Below are 24870 nucleotides of genomic sequence, written 5' to 3' on the forward strand. Positions count from 1 at the left end.
TTAGAGAGATAAAATACTCCCAAAATTCCTTCTCCTCTACACGGTTTTAGGAGCTTAAAACCAAAATAATTTTGGTTCAATTTTCACTACATTAATATTATACTAGTACTTATAATATTAATTAGATTAAGTGTTAAGCCTTGGGTATAAAGCTTGGGGAGAGATCTTGTACTTAGATCTTGTTCATCCATAAAGGAAAAGCTCAAGAACAAGAAGAGTCACAAGGACAAATGATTTACACAACGAGTCAAAGGGACTAATGGACAAGGACAAATGGTTCACACAACGAGTCATAATGAAAATGAACTAAGACAAATGATTCACACTACGAGTCACAATGACTAATGAACTAGAACAAATGATTTACAAAACAAGTCACAATGACTAATGAACAAGGACAAATGGTTCACAACGAGTCACGAGGATTAATTAACAAGGACAAATGTTTTACACAACGAGTCAAAGGGACTAATGAACAAGGACAAATAATTCACACAACGAGTCACAATGACTAATGAACTAGATAAAATGATTTACACAACGAGTCACAATGACAAATGAACAAGGACAAATGGTTCACAACGATTCACAAGGACGGATGAACAAGGACAAATGGTTCACACAAGGACTAATTAACAAGGACAAATGATTTACACAACGAGTCAAAGGAACTTGAATCAAAATGAAACAATTTTTCAAGCACAAAGCAAAGAAGAGATTTTTATGAAGAAAACACTTGGTTTCTTTCTCAGTTTTTTTTAACTCAATCAAATCTGAATATTACACTTGGGAACTTGGTTTATTTATAGCCCAAGTCCTTCTAATCTTAACCATCCAAATTACATCTAATGGCTAATCATTAAACAAGCAAGAAAACAAGGAAAAGTTGCTGAAAACAAGGAAAAAGCAAGAAAACAAGCAAGAAAACAAGGAAAAGTTGCTGAAAACAAGGAAAAAAGCAAGAAAACAAGCAAGAAAACAAGGAAAAGTTGCTGAAATTCTTCAAAATAAAGAAAGCAGCCTCCTAGGATTGTTTTGGTCGGTCCAAGCAGCTGGATCTTGTCCTAGGATGGTCTTCATTTGATTAATAAAAAGATGGGACCGATTGGAAGCAAACTAAGCTCAATTGTTGAATACCGATAAACTCGTTACTCGGTTTTGTTCTGCGAATTCATCTCAGCTTGGATCCTTATTTAAATAAAAGTCCATAGGCAAAAAGTCTCTAAACTCATCATAGAAGGGTCTAGAGTCATAACTTAGCACATCTTGTTAGACGTATTTGGAGTTGGACCTTGAATTGTGATGATGTCCAAAACCGGGCTTGACAGCATTCTCAGGAAAACCAGGTGCATCTTGTAGAGGGCATATCTCATAGCTCACAATGAATTTAAGGGCTCATGATAGCTGGCTGGAAAGCTAAATGAGTTATCTTTCATATCCAAAAGGAATCAACCTTAATCATTGAGTAAATCTTGAGTTATTGAACATTTAGTGCACGTAGGTCATGGGCTGTCCAGTAATGCGCAGTCTGTTTGCATCCGCCATATCTCAAGATATAAAATACTTATGATGGTAATTCCAAATCCCTGATTTAGATAAGACCTTAAGCTTTCCAATGGCATAGGAATCATATGACTTGAACCGTTAGAACTTTAGATATAGAGATTGGAAGTCAGGCCTGCTGGAATAATACCTCAAAAAGCGATGAAACACTTTCAATTGTTAACCATTCCTTGGACTGTTTCTTTTGGCCTTAAAATGAATCAAAATGAAACAATTTTGTTTCAAACTCCCTTTCTTGAAAAGAATTTGTCCTCAAATTCTGTTGGTTCAAATTAAAGAGACTTGTTGCCAAGACTTTTGTCTTACCACTTATCAAAGCACCTAGCACACTTCAAGAGATGGCTCTCATGACTTCCTCCCGGATCATAGACAAGAATGGTGAATGGCAAGAGATGTGTTGCACCATTCCCAAACGAATTAGTTAAAATTGGGACAGAAATTGTAGGAGAAGCAAAGAGCAAACCTCCAAATGACGACTTGTCTTGATCATTCAATTTGTGCGATCCTTGGTCATCTTTGGACAGTGGCACGACTTGATTCTTGGTCTTATTACCTTCCCTTTCAAGACCACAGTTTGGCTTGAACACTTGTGGGAGGGCAGCCCTCCTTTCAAAGCTACTTCCATTGACATTTCCTTGAGCAAGAATATGAGCCTCACATCGTTTTTCCTTGCTCTTGAACTCCCTTACTTGTTGTGATTGCACTTGAATGGAGTCATGAGGACCTCCATGGACTGATTCCTTTCCCCAAATAGTTCCTGGTTTGAGCTTAACTCGTGGTTCAATTCTCTTAGGAGTGGACTCTTCACTAGGAGGCTCACTTAGGAGTTTGCCTCCATAGGACTTGCTTGACTCTTGGACATCTCTTGGCCCCAAATCAGTTGCTTGTTCATTGATGGTCACATGGGAGAGGATATGGCGATTCTCCTCCTCACTAGTAGGCTTATGTGTTGGCTTGAAGGGGGTTTTAGTTTCACAACATGGACTCTCAAATGTAGCATTACATGGGTTAATCATCTCACCACAAATGCTAATGACTTTTGGCTCAAGGGATTTAGTCTTAGGACAAGTAATGTTCAAGCTTGGCACAACTCCTTGGTCTAAACTCTCCTCTTTCCCATCTGTTTTGGCTACCTCTAAACTAACCCCTTTAGCTAAGACCTCATGGTTTTTAGGCCTTGCTAAGCCCTCCTCAACATACAAAGCCAACCCAAGCAATTCTCCATATGAATGCACCATTTCTAAGTTAATTTTTCGAGCAATTTCAGATTTTAAGCCAAGAAAAAATCTGATTTTTTTGAAAGGATTAACTTCATTGACACACACAAAATGTAGTTCCTCAAATAATCTAGCATACTCATGGACACTCAAGGAATTTTGTTTTAGGGTCTTAAGTTCAGTCAACAAATTATCCATGGTAGAATAAGGTAGAAACTTTAATCTCATGTTCCTTTCAAGTTTAAACCAAGAACATATTCTACCCTTCCCTTCCATCCTCCTTGAAAATGCAAGAGTATTATACCACAACAAAGCAACACCCTTTAAACAAGACACAACCAACTCAAGCTTCCTTTCCTCCGAATAATACTTGCCCTTAAAATAGCATTCAACCATATATAACCAAGACACAAAGGCCCTACTGTTTTCACCATTAAAAGAAGGAAGTAATGGTGTTTTACCTTTGTCTCTAAGGGTGGGAGAGGACTTAGGGCAATCACGGAGCAAGTGGTGCTCTCCACGGCTCAAATCTGGTGGTTTTGGCTCCCTCGGAACACCATGACAACCGATTGCACTCCTTGTAGGCACATCACCTTTAAGCCTTCTTATTTGTGCTTGCAACTTCACCTTAGTTGCTTGTAAGGACTTGGAAGTGGAACCAAGGTCACAAGGCTCAATCTTTGAGCATGGAACATAAGGAACATACTCCATTGCTACTGATTTTCCAATGGGAAAACCGAATGACAACACTTTAATAAAAACAGATTTTTCAAATAACAAACCAAAGTTTTGATAAACTCTCTTCACTGATTGGGTTTGTTTTTGTGTTTTTGTTGTAGTTAGGATATAATGAACTCACAAAAAGGATTATCCAACCCAAGACTAACACAAGATGGAATTGTGTTATGACCAAAGCTCTGATTACCAAGTTGGAGTGAAACCTCTCACTCGACAATTTAAGCGGAAAAAGAAAAAGAAATGAGCCTAAGTTTGCATGAAACAAACCCTTATTTAGGCGTGTCCTTAGAGGACGATTTGGATATGACTAGACCCGAACACAAAGCAATAGGACTAGCCTCGATAACTCAAAGCACACAGCAAATGAATTACCAACCCCAAGCACAAAGCAATGGAGCTCTTCAAGCACAAAGCAAAGAAGAGATTTTTATGAAGAAAACACTTGGTTTCTTTCTCAGTTTTTTTTAACTCAATCAAATCTGAATATTACACTTGGGAACTTGGTTTATTTATAGCCCAAGTCCTTCTAATCTTAACCATCCAAATTACATCTAATGGCTAATCATTAAACAAGCAAGAAAACAAGGAAAAGTTGCTGAAAACAAGGAAAAAGCAAGAAAACAAGCAAGAAAACAAGGAAAAGTTGCTGAAAACAAGGAAAAAGCAAGAAAACAAGCAAGAAAACAAGGAAAAGTTGCTGAAATTCTTCAAAATAAAGAAAGCAGCCTCCTAGGATTGTTTTGGTCGGTCCAAGCAGCTGGATCTTGTCCTAGGATGGTCTTCATTTGATTAATAAAAAGATGGGACCGATTGGAAGCAAACTAAGCTCAATTGTTGAATACCGATAAACTCGTTACTCGGTTTTGTTCTGCGAATTCATCTCAGCTTGGATCCTTATTTAAATAAAAGTCCATAGGCAAAAAGTCTCTAAACTCATCATAGAAGGGTCTAGAGTCATAACTTAGCACATCTTGTTAGACGTATTTGGAGTTGGACCTTGAATTGTGATGATGTCCAAAACCGGGCTTGACAGCATTCTCAGGAAAACCAGGTGCATCTTGTAGAGGGCATATCTCATAGCTCACAATGAATTTAAGGGCTCATGATAGCTGGCTGGAAAGCTAAATGAGTTATCTTTCATATCCAAAAGGAATCAACCTTAATCATTGAGTAAATCTTGAGTTATTGAACATTTAGTGCACGTAGGTCATGGGCTGTCCAGTAATGCGCAGTCTGTTTGCATCCGCCATATCTCAAGATATAAAATACTTATGATGGTAATTCCAAATCCCTGATTTAGATAAGACCTTAAGCTTTCCAATGGCATAGGAATCATATGACTTGAACCGTTAGAACTTTAGATATAGAGATTGGAAGTCAGGCCTGCTGGAATAATACCTCAAAAAGCGATGAAACACTTTCAATTGTTAACCATTCCTTGGACTGTTTCTTTTGGCCTTAAAATGAACCAAAATGAAACAATTTTGTTTCAGAACTAATGGACAAGGACAAATGATTCACACAACGAGTCATAATGAATAATGAACTAAATCAAATGATTCACACAACGAGTCACAATGACTAATGAACTAGAACAAATGATTTACAAAACGAGTCACAATGACTAATGAACAACGACAAATGGTACACGAGTCACAAGTATTAATTAACTAGGACAAATGTTTTACACAACGAGTCAAAGGGACTAATGAACAAGGACAAATAATTCACACAACGAGTCATAATGAATAATGAACTAGGACAAATGGTTCACACAACGAGTCACAAGAAATAATTAACAAGGACAAATGATTCACACAACGAGTCACAATGACTAATGAACTAGAACAAATGATTCATACAAGGAGTTTCAATGACTAATGAACAAGGACAAATGGTTCACACTACGAATCACAAGGACTAATTAACAAGGACAAATGCTTTACACAACGAGTCAAAGGGACTAATGAACAAGGACAAATAATTCACACAACGAGTCATAATGAATAATGAACTAGGACAAATGGTTCACACAACGAGTCATAAGGAATAATTAACAAGGACAAATGATTCACACAACGAGTCACAATGACTAATGAAGTAGAACAAATGATTCATACAAGTAGTTTCAATGACTAATGAACAAGGACAAATGGTTCACACAACGAATCACAAGGAGTAATTAACAAGGACAAATGCTTTACACAACGAGTCAAAGGGACTAATGAACAAGGACAAATAATTCACACAACGAGTCATAATGAATAGTGAACTCGAACAAATGATTCACACAACGAGTCACAATGACTAATGAACTAGAACAAATGATTCACACAAGGAGTCACAATGACTAATGAACAAAGACAAATGGCTCACACAACGAGTCACAAGGACTAACGAACAAGGACAAATGATTCACACAACGAGTCACAAGGACTAATGAAAAAGAGCAAATGGTTCACACAACGAGTCACAAGGACTAATGAACAAGAACAAATAGTTCACACAACGAGTCATAAGGACTAATAAACTAGAACAAATGATTTACCCAAGGAGTCAAAGGAACTAATGGACAAGGACAAATGATTCACACAACGAGTCATAATGAATAATGAACTAAATCAAATGATTCACACAACGAGTCACAATGGCTAAAGAACTAGAACAAATGATTTACAAAACGAGTCACAATGACTAATGAACAACGACAAATGGTACACGAGTCACAAGGATTAATTAACTAGGACAAATGTTTTACACAACAAGTCAAAGGGACTAATGAACAAGGACAAATAATTCACACAACGAGTCATAATGAATAATGAACTAGGACAAATGGTTCACACAACGAGTCACAAGAAATAATTAACAAGGACAAATGATTCACACAACGAGTCACAATGACTAATGAACTAGAACAAATGATTCATACAAGGAGTTTCAATGACTAATGAACAAGGACAAATGGTTCACACTACGAATCACAAGGACTAATTAACAAGGACAAATGCTTTACACAACGAGTCAAAGGGACTAATGAACAAGGACAAATAATTCACACAACGAGTCATAATGAATAATGAACTAGGACAAATGGTTCACACAATGAGTCATAAGGAATAACTAACAATGACAAATGATTCACACAACGAGTCACAATGACTAATGAAGTAGAACAAATGATTCATACAAGTAGTTTCAATGACTAATGAACAAGGACAAATGGTTCACACAACGAATCACAAGGAGTAATTAACAAGGACAAATGCTTTACACAACGAGTCAAAGGGACTAATGAACAAGGACAAATAATTCACACAACGAGTCATAATGAATAGTGAACTCGAACAAATGATTCACACAACGAGTCACAATGACTAATGAACTAGAACAAATGATTCACACAAGGAGTCACAATGACTAATGAACAAGGACAAATGGCTCACACAACGAGTCACAAGGACTAACGAACAAGGACAAATGATTCACACAACGAGTCACAAGGACTAATGAAAAAGAGCAAATGGTTCACACAACGAGTCACAAGGACTAATGAACAAGAACAAATGGTTCACACAACGAGTCATAAGGACTAATAACCTAGAACAAATGATTTACCCAACGAGTCACAATGACTAATGAACAAGAACAAATGGTTCACAACGAGTCACAAGAACGAATGAACAAGGACAAATGGTTCACACAAAGAGTCACAAGGACTTATTAACAAGGACAAATGATTTACACAACGAGTCAAAGGGACTAATGGACAAGGACAAATGATTCACACAACGAGTCATAATGAATAATGAACTAAGCCAAATGATTCACACAACGAGTTACAGTGACTAATGAAAGAACAAATGATTTACAAAACGAGTCACAATGACTAATGAACAAGGACAAATGGTTCACAACGAGTCACAAGGATTAATTAACAAGGACAAATGTTTTACACAACGAGTCAAAGGGACTAATGAACAAGGACAAATAATTCACACAACGAGTCATAATGAATAATGAACTAGGACAAATGGTTCACACAACGAGTCACAAGGAATAATTAACAAGGACAAATGATTCACACAACGAGTCACAATGACTAATGAACTAGAACAAATGATTCATACAAGGAGTTTCAATGACTAATGAACAAGGACAAATGGTTCACACAACGAGTCACAAGGAATAATTAACAAGGACAAATGATTCACACAACGAGTCACAATGACTAATGAACTAGAACAAAGGATTTACACAACGAGTCACAATGACAAATGAACAAGGACAAATGGTTCACAACGAGTCACAAGGACGAATGAACAAGGACAAATGGTTCACACAAGGACTAATTAACAAGGACAAATGATTTACACAACGAGTCAAAGGAACTAATGGACAAGGACAAATGATTCACACAACGAGTCATAATTAATAATGAACTAGGACAAAGGGTTCACACAACGAGTCATAAGGAATAATTAACCAGGACAAATGATTCACACAACGAGTCACAATGACTAATGAACTAGAACAATTGATTCATACAAGGAGTTTCAATGACTAATGAACAAGGACAAATGGTTCACACAACGAATCACAAGGACTAATTAATAAGGTCAAAATGCTTTACACAACGAATCAAAGGGACTAATGGACAAGGACAAATAATTCACACAACGAGTCATAATGAATAATGAACTAGGACAAATGGTTCACACAACGAGTCATAAGGAATAATTAACAAGGACAAATGATTCACACAACGAGTCACAATGACTAATGAACTAGAACAAATGATTCATACGTGTAGTTTTAATGACTAATGACAATTGACAAGGACAAATGGTTCACACAACGAATCACAAGGACTAATGAACAAGGACAAATGGTTCACAACGAGTCACGAGGATTAATTAACAAGGACAAATGTTTTACACAACGAGTCAAAGGGACTAATGAACAAGGACAAATAATTCACACAACGAGTCACAATGACTAATGAACTAGATAAAATGATTTACACAACGAGTCACAATGACAAATGAACAAGGACAAATGGTTCACAACGATTCACAAGGACGGATGAACAAGGACAAATGGTTCACACAAGGACTAATTAACAAGGACAAATGATTTACACAACGAGTCAAAGGAACTAATGGACAAGGACAAATGAATCACACAACGAGTCATAATGAATAATGAACTAAATCAAATCATTCACACAACGAGTCACAATGACTAATGAACTAGAACAAATGATTTACAAAACGAGTCACAATGACTAATGAACAAGGACAAATGGTACACGAGTCACAAGGATTAATTAACTAGGACAAATGTTTTACACAACGAGTCAAAGGGACTAATGAACAAGGACAAATAATTCACACAACGAGTCATAATGAATAATGAACTAGGACAAATGGTTCACACAACGATCACAAGGAATAATTAACAAGGACAAATGATTCACACAACGAGTCACAATGACTAATGAACTAGAACAAATGATTCATACAAGGAGTTTCAATGACTAATGAACAAGGACAAATGGTTCACACAACGAGTCATAAGGAATAATTAACAAGGACAAATGATTCACACAACGAGTCACAATGACTAATGAAGTAGAACAAATGATTCATACAAGTAGTTTCAATGACTAAAGAACAAGGACAAATGGTTCACACAACGAGTCACAAGGACTAACGAACAAGGACAAATGATTCACACAACGAGTCACAAGGACTAATGAAAAAGAGCAAATGGTTCACATAACGAGTCACAAGGACTAATGAACTAGAACAAATGGTTCACACAACGAGTCATAAGGACTAATAAACTAGAACAAATGATTTACCCAACGAGTCACAATGACTAATGAACAAGAACAAATGGTTCACAACGAGTCACAAGAACGAATGAACAAGGACAAATGGTTCACACAAAGAGTCACAAGGACTTATTAACAAGGACAAATTATTTACACAACGAGTCAAAGGGACTAATGGACAAGGACAAATGATTCACACAACGAGTCATAATGAATAATGAACTAAGACAAATGATTCACACAACAAGTTACAATGACTAATGAAAGAACAAATGATTTACAAAACGAGTCACAATGTCTAATGAACAAGGACAAATGGTTCACAACGAGTCACAAGGATTAATTAAATAGGACAAATGTTTTACACAACGAGTCAAAGGGACTAATGAACAAGGACAAATAATTCACACAACGAGTCATAATGAATAATGAACTAGGACAAATGGTTCACACAACGAGTCACAAGGAATAATTAACAAGGACAAATGATTCACACAACGAGTCACAATGACTAATGAACTAGAACAAATGATTCATACAAGGAGTTTCAATGACTAATGAACAAGGACAAATGGTTCACACAACGAGTCACAAGGAATAATTAACAAGGACAAATGATTCACACAACGAGTCACAATGACTAATGAACTAGAACAAATTATTTACACAACGAGTCACAATGACAAATGAACAAGGACAAATGGTTCACAACGAGTCACAAGGACGAATGAACAAGGACAAATGGTTCACACAAGGACTAATTAACAAGGACAAATGATTTACACAACGAGTCAAAGGAACTAATGGACAAGGACAAATGATTCACACAACGAGTCATAATGAATAATGAACTAGGACAAAGGGTTCACACAACGAGTCATAAGGAATAATTAACAAGGACAAATGATTCACACAACGAGTCATAATGACTAATGAACTAGAACAATTGATTCATACAAGAAGTTTCAATGACTAATGAACTAGGACAAATGGTTCACACAACGAGTCATAAGGAATAATTAACAAGGACAAATGATTCACACAACGAGTCACAATGACTAATGAACTAGAACAAATGATTCATACATGTAGTTTCAATGACTAATGACAAGGACAAATGGTTCACACAACGAATCACAAGGACTAATGAACAAGGACAAATGATTCACACAACGAGTCACAAGGACTAATGAAAAAGAACAAATGGTTCACACAATGAGTCACAATGACTAATGAACAAGAACAAATGGTTCACACAACGAGTCATAAGGACTAATGATCTATAACAAATGATTTAGACAAAAAGTCACAATGACTAATGAACAAGGACAAATGGTTCACAATGAGTCACAAGGACGAATGAACAAGGACAAATGGTTCACACAAGGAGTCACAAGGACTAATTAACAAGGACAAATGATTTACACAACGAGTCAATGGGACTAATGGACAAGGACAAATGGTTCACACAACGAGTCATAATGAATAATGAACTAAGACAAATGATTCACACTACGAGTCACAATGACTAATGAACTAGAACAAATGATTTACAAAACAAGTCACAATGACTAATGAACAAGGACAAATGGTTCACAACGAGTCACGAGGATTAATTAACAAGGACAAATGTTTTACACAACGAGTCAAAGGGACTAATGAACAAGGACAAATAATTCACACAACGAGTCACAATGACTAATGAACTAGATAAAATGATTTACACAACGAGTCACAATGACAAATGAACAAGGACAAATGGTTCACAACGATTCACAAGGACGGATGAACAAGGACAAATGGTTCACACAAGGACTAATTAACAAGGACAAATGATTTACACAACGAGTCAAAGGAACTAATGGACAAGGACAAATGATTCACACAACGAGTCATAATGAATAATGAACTAAATCAAATGATTCACACAACGAGTCACAATGACTAATGAACTAGAACAAATGATTTACAAAACGAGTCACAATGACTAATGAACAACGACAAATGGTACACGAGTCACAAGGATTAATTAACTAGGACAAATGATTTACACAACGAGTCAAAGGGACTAATGAACAAGGACAAATAATTCACACAACGAGTCATAATGAATAATGAACTAGGACAAATGGTTCACACAACGAGTCACAAGAAATAATTAACAAGGACAAATGATTCACACAACGAGTCACAATGACTAATGAACTAGAACAAATGATTCATACAAGGAGTTTCAATGACTAATAAACAAGGACAAATGGTTCACACTACGAATCACAACGACTAATTAACAAGGACAAATGCTTTACACAAAGAGTCAAAGGGACTAATGAACAAGGACAAATAATTCACACAACGAGTCATAATGAATAATGAACTAGGACAAATGGTTCACACAACGAGTCATAAGGAATAATTAACAAGGACAAATGATTCACACAACGAGTCACAATGACTAATGAAGTAGAACAAATGATTCATACAAGTAGTTTCAATGACTAATGAACAAGGACAAATGGTTCACACAACGAATCACAAGGACTAATTAATAAGGTCAAAATGCTTTACACAACGAATCAAAGGGACTAATGAACAAGGACAAATAATTCACACAACGAGTCATAATGAATAATGAACTAGGACAAATGGTTCACACAACGAGTCATAAGGAATAATTAACAAGGACAAATGATTCACACAACGAGTCACAATGACTAATGAACTAGAACAAATGATTCATACATGTAGTTTTAATGACTAATGACAATTGACAAGGACAAATGGTTCACACAACGAATCACAAGGACTAATGAACAAGGACAAATGGTTCACAACGAGTCACGAGGATTAATTAACAAGGACAAATGTTTTACACAACGAGTCAAAGGGACTAATGAACAAGGACAAATAATTCACACAACGAGTCATAATAAATAATGAACTAGGACAAATGGTTCACACAACGAGTCACAAGAAATAATTAACAAGGACAAATGATTCACACAACGAGTCATAATGACTAATGAACTAGAACAATTGATTCATACAAGGAGTTTCAATGACTAATGAAGAAGGACAAATGGTTCACACAACGAATCACAAGGACTAATTAATAAGGTAAAAATGCTTTACACAACGAATCAAAGGGACTAATGAACAAGGACAAATAATTCACACAACGAGTCATAATGAATAATGAACTAGGACAAATGGTTCACACAACGAGTCATAAGGAATAATTAACAAGGACAAATGATTCACACAACGAGTCACAATGACTAATGAACTAGAACAAATGATTCATACATGTAGTTTTAATGACTAATGACAATTGACAAGGACAAATGATTCACACAACGAATCACAAGGACTAATGAACAAGGACAAATGGTTCACAACGAGTCACGAGGATTAATTAACAAGGACAAATGTTTTACACAACGAGTCAAAGGGACTAATGAACAAGGACAAATAATTCACACAACGAGTCACAATGACTAATGAACTAGATAAAATGATTTACACAACGAGTCACAATGACAAATGAACAAGGACAAATGGTTCACAACGATTCACAAGGACGGATGAACAAGGACAAATGGTTCACACAAGGACTAATTAACAAGGACAAATGATTTACACAACGAGTCAAAGGAACTAATGGACAAGGACAAATGAATCACACAACGAGTCATAATGAATAATGAACTAAATCAAATCATTCACACAACGAGTCACAATGACTAATGAACTAGAACAAATGATTTACAAAACGAGTCATAATGACTAATGAACAAGGACAAATGGTACACGAGTCACAAGGATTAATTAACTAGGACAAATGTTTTACACAACGAGTCAAAGGGACTAATGAACAAGGACAAATAATTCACACAACGAGTCATAATGAATAATGAACTAGGACAAATGGTTCACACAACGATCACAAGGAATAATTAACAAGGACAAATGATTCACACAACGAGTCACAATGACTAATGAACTAGAACAAATGATTCATACAAGGAGTTTCAATGACTAATGAACAAGGACAATTGGTTCACACAACGAGTCATAAGGAATAATTAACAAGGACAAATGATTCACACAATGAGTCACAATGACTAATGAAGTAGAACAAATGATTCATACAAGTAGTTTCAATGACTAATGAACAAGGACAAATGGTTCACACAACGAGTCACAAGGACTAACGAACATGGACAAATGATTCACACAACGAGTCACAAGGACTAATGAACAAGGACAAATGGTTCACACAACGAGTCACAAGGACTAATGAACAAAGACAAATGGTTCACAAAACGAATCACAAGGAGTAATTAACAAGGACAAATGCTTTACACAACGAGTCAAAGGGACTAATGAACAAGGACAAATAATTCACACAACGAGTCAAAATGAATAGTGAACTCGAACAAATGATTCACACAACGAGTCACAATGACTAATGAACTAGAACAAATGATTCACACAAGGAGTCACAATGACTAATGAACAAGGACAAATGGCTCACACAACGAGTCACAAGGACTAACGAACAAGAGCAAATGATTCACACAACGAGTCACAAGGACTAATGAAAAAGAGCAAATGGTTCACACAACGAGTCACAAGGACTAATGAACAAGAACAAATGGTTCACACAACGAGTCATTAGGACTAATAAACTAGAACAAATGATTTACCCAACGAGTCACAATGACTAATGAACAAGAACAAATGGTTCACAACGAGTCACAAAAACGAATGAACAAGGACAAATGGTTCACACAAAGAGTCACAAGGACTTATTAACAAGGACAAATGATTTACACAACGAGTCAAAGGGACTAATGGACAAGGACAAATGATTCACACAACGAGTCATAATGAATAATGAACTAAGACAAATGATTCACACAACGAGTTACAATGACTAATGAAAGAACAAATGATTTACAAAACGAGTCACAATGACTAATGAACAAGGACAAATGGTTCACAACGAGTCACAAGGATTAATTAACAAGGACAAATGTTTTACACAACGAGTCAAAGGGACTAATGAACAAGGATAAATAATTCACACAACGAGTCATAATGAATAATGAACTAGGACAAATGGTTCACACAACGAGTCACAAGGAATAATTAACAAGGACAAATGATTCACACAACGAGTCACAATGACTAATGAACTAGAACAAATGATTCATACAAGGAGTTTCAATGACTAATGAACAAGGACAAATGGTTCACACAACGAGTCACAAGGAATAATTAACAAGGACAAATGATTCACACAACGAGTCACAATGACTAATGAACTAGAACAAATGATTTACACAACGAGTCACAATGACAAATGAACAAGGACAAATGGTTCACAACGAGTCACAAGGACGAATGAACAAGGACAAATGGTTCACACAAGGACTAATTAACAAGGACAAATGATTCACACAACGAGTCATAATGAATAATGAACTAGGACAAAGGGTTCACACAACGAGTCATAAGGAATAATTAACAAGAACAAATGATTCATACAAGGAGTTTCAATGACTAATGAACTAGGACAAATGGTTCACACAACGAGTCATAAGGAATAATTAACAAGGACAAATGATTCACACAACGAGTCACAATGACTAATGAACTAGAACAAATGATTCATACATGTAGTTTCAATGACTAATGACAAGGACAAATGGTTAACACAACGAATCACAAGGACTAATGAACAAGGATAAATGATTCACACAACGAGTCACAAGGACTAATGAAAAAGAACAAATGGTTCACACAATGAGTCACAAGGACTAATGAACAAGAACAAATGGATCACACAACGAGTCATAAGGACTAATGATCTATAACAAATGATTTAGACAACAAGTCACAATGACTAATGAACAAGGACAAATGGTTCACAATGAGTCACAAGGACGAATGAACAAGGACAAATGGTTCACACGAGGAGTCACAAGGACTAATTAACAAGGACAAATGATTTACACAACGAGTCAAAGGGACTAATGGACAAGGACAAATGGTTCACACAACGAGTCATAATGAATAATGAACTAAGACAAATGATTCACACAACGAGTCACAATGACTAATGAACTAGAACAAATGATTTACAAAACGAGTCACAATGACTAATGAACAAGGACAAATGGTTCACAACGAGTCACGAGGATTAATTAACAATGACAAATGTTTTACACAACGAGTCAAAGGGACTAATGAACAAGGACAAATAATTCACACAACGAGTCACAATGACTAATGAACTAGATAAAATGATTTACACAACGAGTCACAATGACAAATGAACAAGGACAAATGGTTCACAACGATTCACAAGGACGGATGAACAAGGACAAATGGTTCACACAAGGACTAATTAACAAGGACAAATGATTTACACAACGAGTCAAAGGAACTAATGGACAAGGACAAATGATTCACACAATGAGTCATAATGAATAATGAACTAAATCAAATGATTCACACAACGAGTCACAATGACTAATGAACTAGAACAAATGATTTACAAAACGAGTCACAATGACTAATGAACAACGACAAATGGTACACGAGTCACAAGGATTAATTAACTAGGACAAATGTTTTACACAACGAGTCAAAGGGACTAATGAACAAGGACAATTGATTCACACAACGAGTCACAATGACTAATGAACTAGAACAAATGATTCATACAAGGAGTTTCAATGACTAATGAACAAGGACAAATGGTTCACACTACGAATCACAAGGACTAATTAACAAGGACAAATGCTTTACACAACGAGTCAAAGGGACTAATGAACAAGGACAAATAATTCACACAACGAGTCATAATGAATAATGAACTAGGACAAATGGTTCACACAACGAGTCATAAGGAATAATTAACAAGGACAAATGATTCATAACACGAGTCACAATGATTAATGAAGTAGAACAAATGATTCATACAAGTAGTTTCAATGACTAATGAACAAGGACAAATGGTTCACACAACGAATCACAAGGAGTAATTAACAAGGACAAATGCTTTACACAACGAGTCAAAGGGACTAATGAACAAGGACAAATAATTCACACAACGAGTCAAAATGAATAGTGAACTCGAACAAATGATTCACACAACGAGTCACAATGACTAATGAACTAGAACAAATGATTCACATAAGGAGTCACAATGACTAATGAACAAGGACAAATGGCTCACACAACGAGTCACAAGGACTAACGAACAAGGACAAATGATTCACACAACGAGTCACAAGGACTAATGAAAAAGAGCAAATGGTTCACACAACGAGTCACAAGGACTAATGAACAAGAACAAATGGTTCACACAACGAGTCATAAGGAATAATAAACTAGAACAAATGATTTACCCAACGAGTCACAATGACTAATGAACAAGAACAAATGGTTCACAACGAGTCACAAGAACGAATGAACAAGGACAAATGGTTCACACAAAGAGTCACAAGGACTTATTAACAAGGACAAATGATTTACACAACGAGTCAAAGGGACTAATGGACAAGGACAAATGATTCACACAACGAGTCATAATGAATAATGAACTACGACAAATGATTCACACAACGAGTTACAATGACTAATGAAAGAACAAATGATTTACAAAACGAGTCACAATGACTAATGAACAAGGACAAATGGTTCACAACGAGTCACAAGGATTAATTAACAAGGACAAATGTTTTACACAACGAGTCAAAGGGACTAATGAACAAGGACAAATAATTCACACAACGAGTCATAATGAATAATGAACTAGGACAAATGGTTCACACAACGAGTCACAAGGAATAATTAACAAGGACAAATGATTCACACAACGAGTCACAATGACTAGTGAACTAGAACAAATGGTTCACACAATGAGTCACAAGGACTAATGAACAAGAACAAATGGTTCACACAACGAGTCATAAGGACTAATGATCTATAACAAATGATTTAGACAACAAGTCACAATGACTAATGAACAAGGACAAATGGTTCACAATGAGTCACAAGGACGAATGAACAAGGACAAATGGTTCACACAAGGAGTCACAAGGACTAATTAACAAGGACAAATGATTTACACAACGAGTCAAAGGGACTAATGGACAAGGACAAATGGTTCACACAACGAGTCATAATGAATAATGAACTAAGACAAATGATTCACACAACGAGTCACAATGACTAATGAACTAGAACAAATGATTTACAAAACGAGTCACAATGACTAATGAACAAGGACAAATGGTTCACAATGAGTCACGAGGATTAATTAACAAGGACAAATGTTTTACACAACGAGTCAAAGGGACTAACGAACAAGGACAAATAATTCACACAACGAGTCACAATGACTAATGAACTAGATAAAATGATTTACACAACGAGTCACAATGACAAATGAACAAGGACAAATGGTTCACAACGATTCACAAGGACGGATGAACAAGGACAAATGGTTCACACAAGGACTAATTAACAAGGACAAATGATTTACACAAGTCAAAGGAACTAATGGACAAGGACAAATGATTCACACAACGAGTCATAATGAATAATGAACTAAATCAAATGATTCACACAACGAGTCACAATGACAAATGAACTAGAACAAATGATTTACAAAACGAGTCACAATGACTAATGAACAACGACAAATGGTACACGAGTCACAAGGATTAATTAACTAGGACAAATGTTTTACACAACGAGTCAAAGGGACTAATGAACAAGGACAAATAATTCACACAACGAGTCATAATGAATAATGAACTAGGACAAATGGTTCACACAACGAGTCACAAGAAATAATTAACAAGGACAAATGATTCACACAACGAGTCACAATGACTAATGAACTAGAACAAATGATTCATACAAGGAGTTTCAATGACTAATGAACAAGGACAAATGGTTCACACTACGAATCACAAGGACTAATTAACAAGGACAAATGCTTTACACAACGAGTCAAAGGGACTAATGAACAAGGACAAATAATTCACACAACGAGTCATAATGAATAATGAACTAGGACAAATGGTTCACACAACGAGTCATAAGGAATAATTAACAAGGACATATGATTCACACAACGAGTCACAATGACTAATGAAGTAGAACAAATGATTCATACAAGTAGTTTCAATGACTAATGAACAAGGACAAATGGTTCACACAACGAATCACAAGGAGTAATTAACAAGGACAAATGCTTTACACAACGAGTCAAAGGGACTAATGAACAAGGACAAATAATTCACACAACGAGTCAAAATGAATTGTGAACTCGAACAAATGATTCACACAACGAGTCACAATGACTAATGAACTAGAACAAATGATTCACACAAGGAGTCACAATGACTAATGAACAAGGACAAATGGCTCACACAACGAGTCACAAGGACTAACGAACAAGGACAAATGATTCACACAACGAGTCACAAGGAGTAATGAAAAAGAGCAAATGGTTCACACAACGAGTCACAAAGACTAATGAACAAGAACAAATGGTTCACACAACGAGTCATAAGGACTAATAAACTAGAACAAATGATTTACCCAACGAGTCACAATGACTAATGAACAAGAACAAATGGTTCACAACGAGTCACAAGAACGAATGAACAAGGACAAATGGTTCACACAAAGAGTCACAAGGACTTATTAACAAGGACAAATGATTTACACAACGAGTCAAAGGGACTAATGGACAAGGACAAATGATTCACACAACGAGTCATAATGAATAATGAACTAAGACAAATGATTCACACAACGAGTTACAATGACTAATGAAAGAACAAATGATTTACAAAACGAGTCACAATGACTAATGAACAAGGACAAATGGTTCACAACGAGTCACAAGGATTAATTAACAAGGACAAATGTTTTACACAACGAGTCAAAGGGACTAATGAACCAGGACAAATAATTCACACAACGAGTCATAATGAATAATGAACTAGTGTAACACCCCGCACTTTCTTAATATTTTTAAATAAACTTTTAAGTAATTTTTATTAAATAATTATTATTTAAAGCTTATTTTCATAAAATATCGTAACGGTAATAATAGTGTAGATTTTTAATAATATTATTCTCCGTCTCGAGTTATAGTAGACTTGGGACGAAAATTCTAGTGGATACCGACTCATTTTGAGTTATTGGGCTCAACTTGGCTCATGGGTCTTTTCTCTCCTCTTTCCTCTACACTAACCCCCAACTAAACCCTCACAACTTCATCTCCCTCACTTGTAATTTCTGAAATTTCCCAACAACCACTCCACCATTGTTAAACCCTTGCTCTCAACCCTAAAATCACCATAATTCACTCAATTCTTCACCAATCTCGTTCCTTTTCGCGCCATTCACTTCCTTTTCTCATTTCCCTTCTTTCTAAGGGAGAACTTGGACAACCCGGAGGAGGATAGCTACATCATTGACGAGTCTTTAGAAGATTGAAGTGCAAAAAGTTAACGGTGATGGGTTACTCGACTTTTATGTTAGAATTGTGTGGTTTTATGTAGTTATAATCTCATATGAATGTTAAAAGTTGTATCTTTCATGATTGGTGCTAGTTTGGATGTTGAATATCATGCTTGTTTGCAATTCTCACATGTTTGGATGAAAATCTCATGCTACATCTCTTGAATCCGAAATTACCCATTCACATGCTCAAATATGTTGTTTTTCCGAGTTAGAATCATGCTAGGATACGTAAACAATTGATGGGAAACGATTTTTGTTGGTTTCAAATGGTTTGGAAGTGTTTTGCATTGAATCCGCGTGTTTGTAGTCCCAGTAGGGTGGCCGGTGGCCATCTCTCTTGGCCATTTGGGAGTTCCCTGTAAGTTTTTGAACATATTTTGGTAAGCTTGTAGTCCCAGCCGGGTGGCCGTGGCCGGTCTCTTGACCATTTGGGAGTACACCGAGGATTTTAGGTGATTTTGAGTTTGGCGTATTCAGTAGGGTGACCGGCGGCCGGTCTTGTGGGAGTGGGAGTGCAGTGTGAAGGTTTTATGAGTTTTGAAATTTGGTGTAGTCCAGTAGGGTGACCGGCGGCCGGTCTCTTGACCATTTGGGAGTGCTTGTAAGTTTTATTAAATTTCGATTTTGGCATGTTGTCCCAGCCGGTGGCGGCTGAGGCCGGTACACCACCCATTTACCGGGAGTCCCCTGTTTGTTCTATTTCACTTGCGACTTCTAATAATGATTGAGCTATGCATGCATCTTCTTTCCTATCGATAATTGGTTACTTTAAGACTCATTAATGTTATGATCATGCATAATGGTTATGGTTCTTGTTCGGACCGGAGTGTGACGGTTTACATTGTGTGACTACTCGACATTCCCTATTTATTTGCCCTCGGACATTGGGTCACGGTTAGGTGCCATTGTTTCCGAGTTGGGCTATTTTTCCTTCCGCCTTTTTCGGACCGGGGGTCACGGTTAGGTGACAAGGTTCCGTTTGAGGTTACTCGACTTTCGGGCACGGTTAGGTGTACCATATTTCGAGTCTTGGATACGATTTGGTATCGTTTGTCGAATCGGGTGTCGTCCATCCCGAGAGTCGGGCCAGGTTTAGACTAGGACCGTATTATGATCGTCGTCCTACCAAGAGGTTGGAGTCTTGAGGGTTGTCTTGTTTGAGTCTATACTTTGTAATTTGTCTTACATTTGAGTTGAGTCAATATTTGACCGTTTGACCTAATTATTCTTCTCTCATTTATGCGTAACTACTCTTATTGTATTTTGTATACTAATCATGATCCTCTCGTCACCGTAAGTATTTTACTCTCATGCTTGTTTATTTAATTAAATTCTTAATTACTTGTATTTTGACATATTGTGGCTGGGAGAACCCTGAGTTACTCCCCACTGACTGTGGCTTTCATATTTATTATGAATGACAGGTTTGTGATGAAGCTTAAGTGGGGAAGACCGTGTGAGCTAGCGAGTTCTTACCTCGGACCTTATTTAGTTATCATTTAATAGACTCACCTACTCTTGAATTTATGTTAATTCGTGGGATATCTTTTCCCCAATAAATAGACTTGTGTTGTAAACTTAAATTTAACTATCTAAACTTAATTATCGTGTTGGTGATGCCTCGCGTTGGACTTCATTAGAAGCCTTAAAAGTTTTAAAAATCTCGTGTTTCCGCCACGATTTACTTGTTACTTTTAGTTACCTCAACGAGGGGTGTCACAGTTGGTATCAGAGCATATATTGCTCCCGACGCACACACGTGTACCCCAACTTAAAATTCTTACTTGACCTTGAATAATGAATGAGAGATGGGTAGAATTAAGGACCTAAGTTGGTAGCCTTTTTGTGTATGTTTTGTGATAGGCTCTAACTTGTTTGCTCTTGTGCGAAAAGATGGTGCGAGCGACCAATGTGGAAAATGCTATCATGCAAGCCCTCACTCAAGTACTTGCTAATCAACAAAATGTTCAACCCGCTCCCCCTCTTCATGAGGCTAACCGTCAAGGAAGCTATGCTTGGATTGCAAGTCAACTAGCAAGGAACAAGGCTAGGACCTATGGTGGTGAGGTGGATCCCGTTGCTCTCTCGGAATGGTTTCGTGATATGGAGAAGAACTTCTCTCTCTTTGATGCCCGAGAGGAGGACAAGGTGAGGTTAGCATCTCACTTTCTTGTGAAGGAAGCCGATAGGTGGTGGACTTTGACCGGTCCTACCGCTACTCAAGACCCCAACTTTGATTGGAACCGCTTCAAGTCACTCGTGGAGACTCGCTTCTACCCTAAGGAGCTCAAGCAACAAAGATTGAAGGAATTCATGGATTTCAAGCAAGGGAAGCTATCAATTCAACCTACACCGACAAGTTTAATGAACTTGCTCATTATGCCTCCAAGTTCGTGAAAGATGAAGAGGATCGTGTCTACTTCTACAAGAACAAGTTGAACCCTAAGGTGGAAAGCATGGTGAGAAGAAGCTCAACTACCTTTGTGGAAGTTTATGATGATGCTATTTGGGCCGAAAGCTCTTTGAAGGCCATTGAAGAAGATTCCAAAATCCACTCCTCTTCTCATTCTTATCGTTCTAACTTTCATGGCAAGAGACCATTTGTGCCTTCTACTTCCAACTATGCCAACAAGAGGAGGTTTGTGCCAAGGATGCAAGACCATGGAGGACAAGGACCAAGAGTTCAAGAATCTAGAGGACAAGTTCCCACACCAACTAATGAACTTGAGAAGGGGTAAGTGCTACCATTGTAGACAAGCTCTACACCCCGGAGTTGGATGCTATGGCAAGCCCTTGACTTGCTTTCATTGTAAGAAGCCCGGACATCGTGTTGCCGATTGCCCCGAGAAGAAGAATGCTCCTACTCCAAATGCTAGGCCAAGAGGGACTATCTTTGTCATGAGTCGAGCCGAAGCCGCCGCTCATCCCGATATCATTACGGGTATGTTCTCAATTTTTGATCAACCTTGCCTCATTTTATTTGATACCGGCGCATCTTTATCTTTTATATCTTCCAAATTCTCCGAAAAGCTAGCCATTGAACCTATTCCTAGTGAGGAAACTTCTATATCCTTACCTTAGGAGAGATGTTCTCTTGTTCCCTCACTTTCTCCGACATTCCTATCTCTATTTCGGGAACCTTATTCCCCGCTAACCTACTTCGTTTTCCCCTTGAGGAATTCGATGTAATTTTGGGTATGGATTGGTTGTCAAAGTATGATGCAAGATTCGAGTGTAGAGACCAAAAGATTCGCCTCAAGAGTCCGCTAGGCACTCGTGTGTCTTATAGAGGAGTCCGTTCCCAAGAAGGTGTGAAGTTGATTTCCGCTTTGAAGTTGATGAGTATGAGGAGGAAAGGTTACCAAATCTTTCTTTGTGTGGTGACTTCTACCTCCCCTCCCTTACCGAAGATCGAGGAAGTGCCCGTGGTTTGTGAGTTCGCCGATGTCTTTCCCGAAGAATTGCCCGGAATTCCTCCCGAGCGTGATGTTGAGTTCTCTATCGACCTTGTACCCGGAACCGGTCCGATTGCTAAAGCCCCGTACCGTATGGCGCCAACCGAGTTGAAGGAATTGAGAAAGCAACTTGATGAGATGATTGAGAAAGGATTCATTAGACCTAGTGCCTCGCCTTGGGGTGCTCCAGTTCTCTTTGTGAAGAAGAAAGATGGATCCATGAGACTTTGCATTGACTACCGTGAGCTTAACCGTGTTACCATCAAGAACAAGTATCCTCTACCAAGAATTGAAGATTTGTTTGATCAACTCAAAGGTGCTTCTACTTTCTCCAAGATTGATTTGAGATCCGGTTATCACCAAATTCCCGTTCGTGAGTCCGATATCCCTAAGACCGCCTTTAGCACGAGATATGGACATTTCGAGTTTAAGGTGATGCCCTTTGGTTTAACCAATGCCCCTTCTATCTTCATGGACCAAATGAACCGGACCTTTAGTGAGTTCTTAGACAAGTGTGTTGTGGTCTTCATCGACGATATCCTCATCTATTCCAAGTCCGAAGAAGAGCATGCCGATCACCTCCGTATCATTTTGGAGACCCTCCGTCGTCAAAAGTGGTTTGCCAAATTCTCCAAATGTGAATTTTGGTTGTCTAAGGTGTCTTTTCTAGGCCATGTGATATCTAAGGATGGTGTCATGGTAGACCCTTCGAAGATTGAAGCCGTGATTGAGTGGAAGAGTCCAACCGATGTTGGTGAGATCCGTAGTTTCTTGGGTTTGGCGGGTTACTACCGTCGCTTTGTGAAAGATTTTTCCAAGCTTGCTAGACCGATGACTCAACTTTTGAAGAAGGAGACCAAGTTTGTGCAGCAGGAGCTACTGACCAGGACACTCCACAAAAGCAAGCAGGCCAAAACAGCACCACAACCACTTCAGGAAGCAACCAGAATGGGCTAGGTTTAGTGGCTAATAGGTACGAGTACAAGCCTAACCACCAGCTGCCACCATGGCCAGCTGGTTGGCCATTAAACTAAGCTCAGAAAAGTCCTAGGGGTCCAAGGCAGAATCACAATGCAAGTCCTAGAAATCCAAGTCGGGACAGGAATCGACAATTGACAAACAACAAAAGCAATCTTTCCATTTCTGGCTAAACCATGAGGAAAAAGCATGCAAGGAACTTTTGGCTTGTCTTCCCATAAACCAGATACAACCTAGAGCCAATTTTAATGCCAAGGACTCAATCATTTCGTCCTCAAGTGCCTACATTCAACAGAAAAGCCAGCAATGCAGCAAAGGACCACAACATGTCACTGTCACCTGCATTTCTCTTTTGTTTTCATTCCAGTTTACAATTAAGAGCTTTTAAACCGTTGTAATATTGTACTTGGGCTCTTACCAGCATGTGAGGAGAGATCCTGACCCTTGGATGTTGTTTTTCTTTCAAGTTTGTAACCTAAAAAGGCCTATATAAGGACCTTAGCTCGATCGTTGTAACACA

This window comes from Silene latifolia, unplaced genomic scaffold (genome assembly GCF_048544455.1).
Source record: "Silene latifolia isolate original U9 population unplaced genomic scaffold, ASM4854445v1 scaffold_128, whole genome shotgun sequence".
Taxonomy (NCBI): Eukaryota; Viridiplantae; Streptophyta; class Magnoliopsida; order Caryophyllales; family Caryophyllaceae; genus Silene; species Silene latifolia.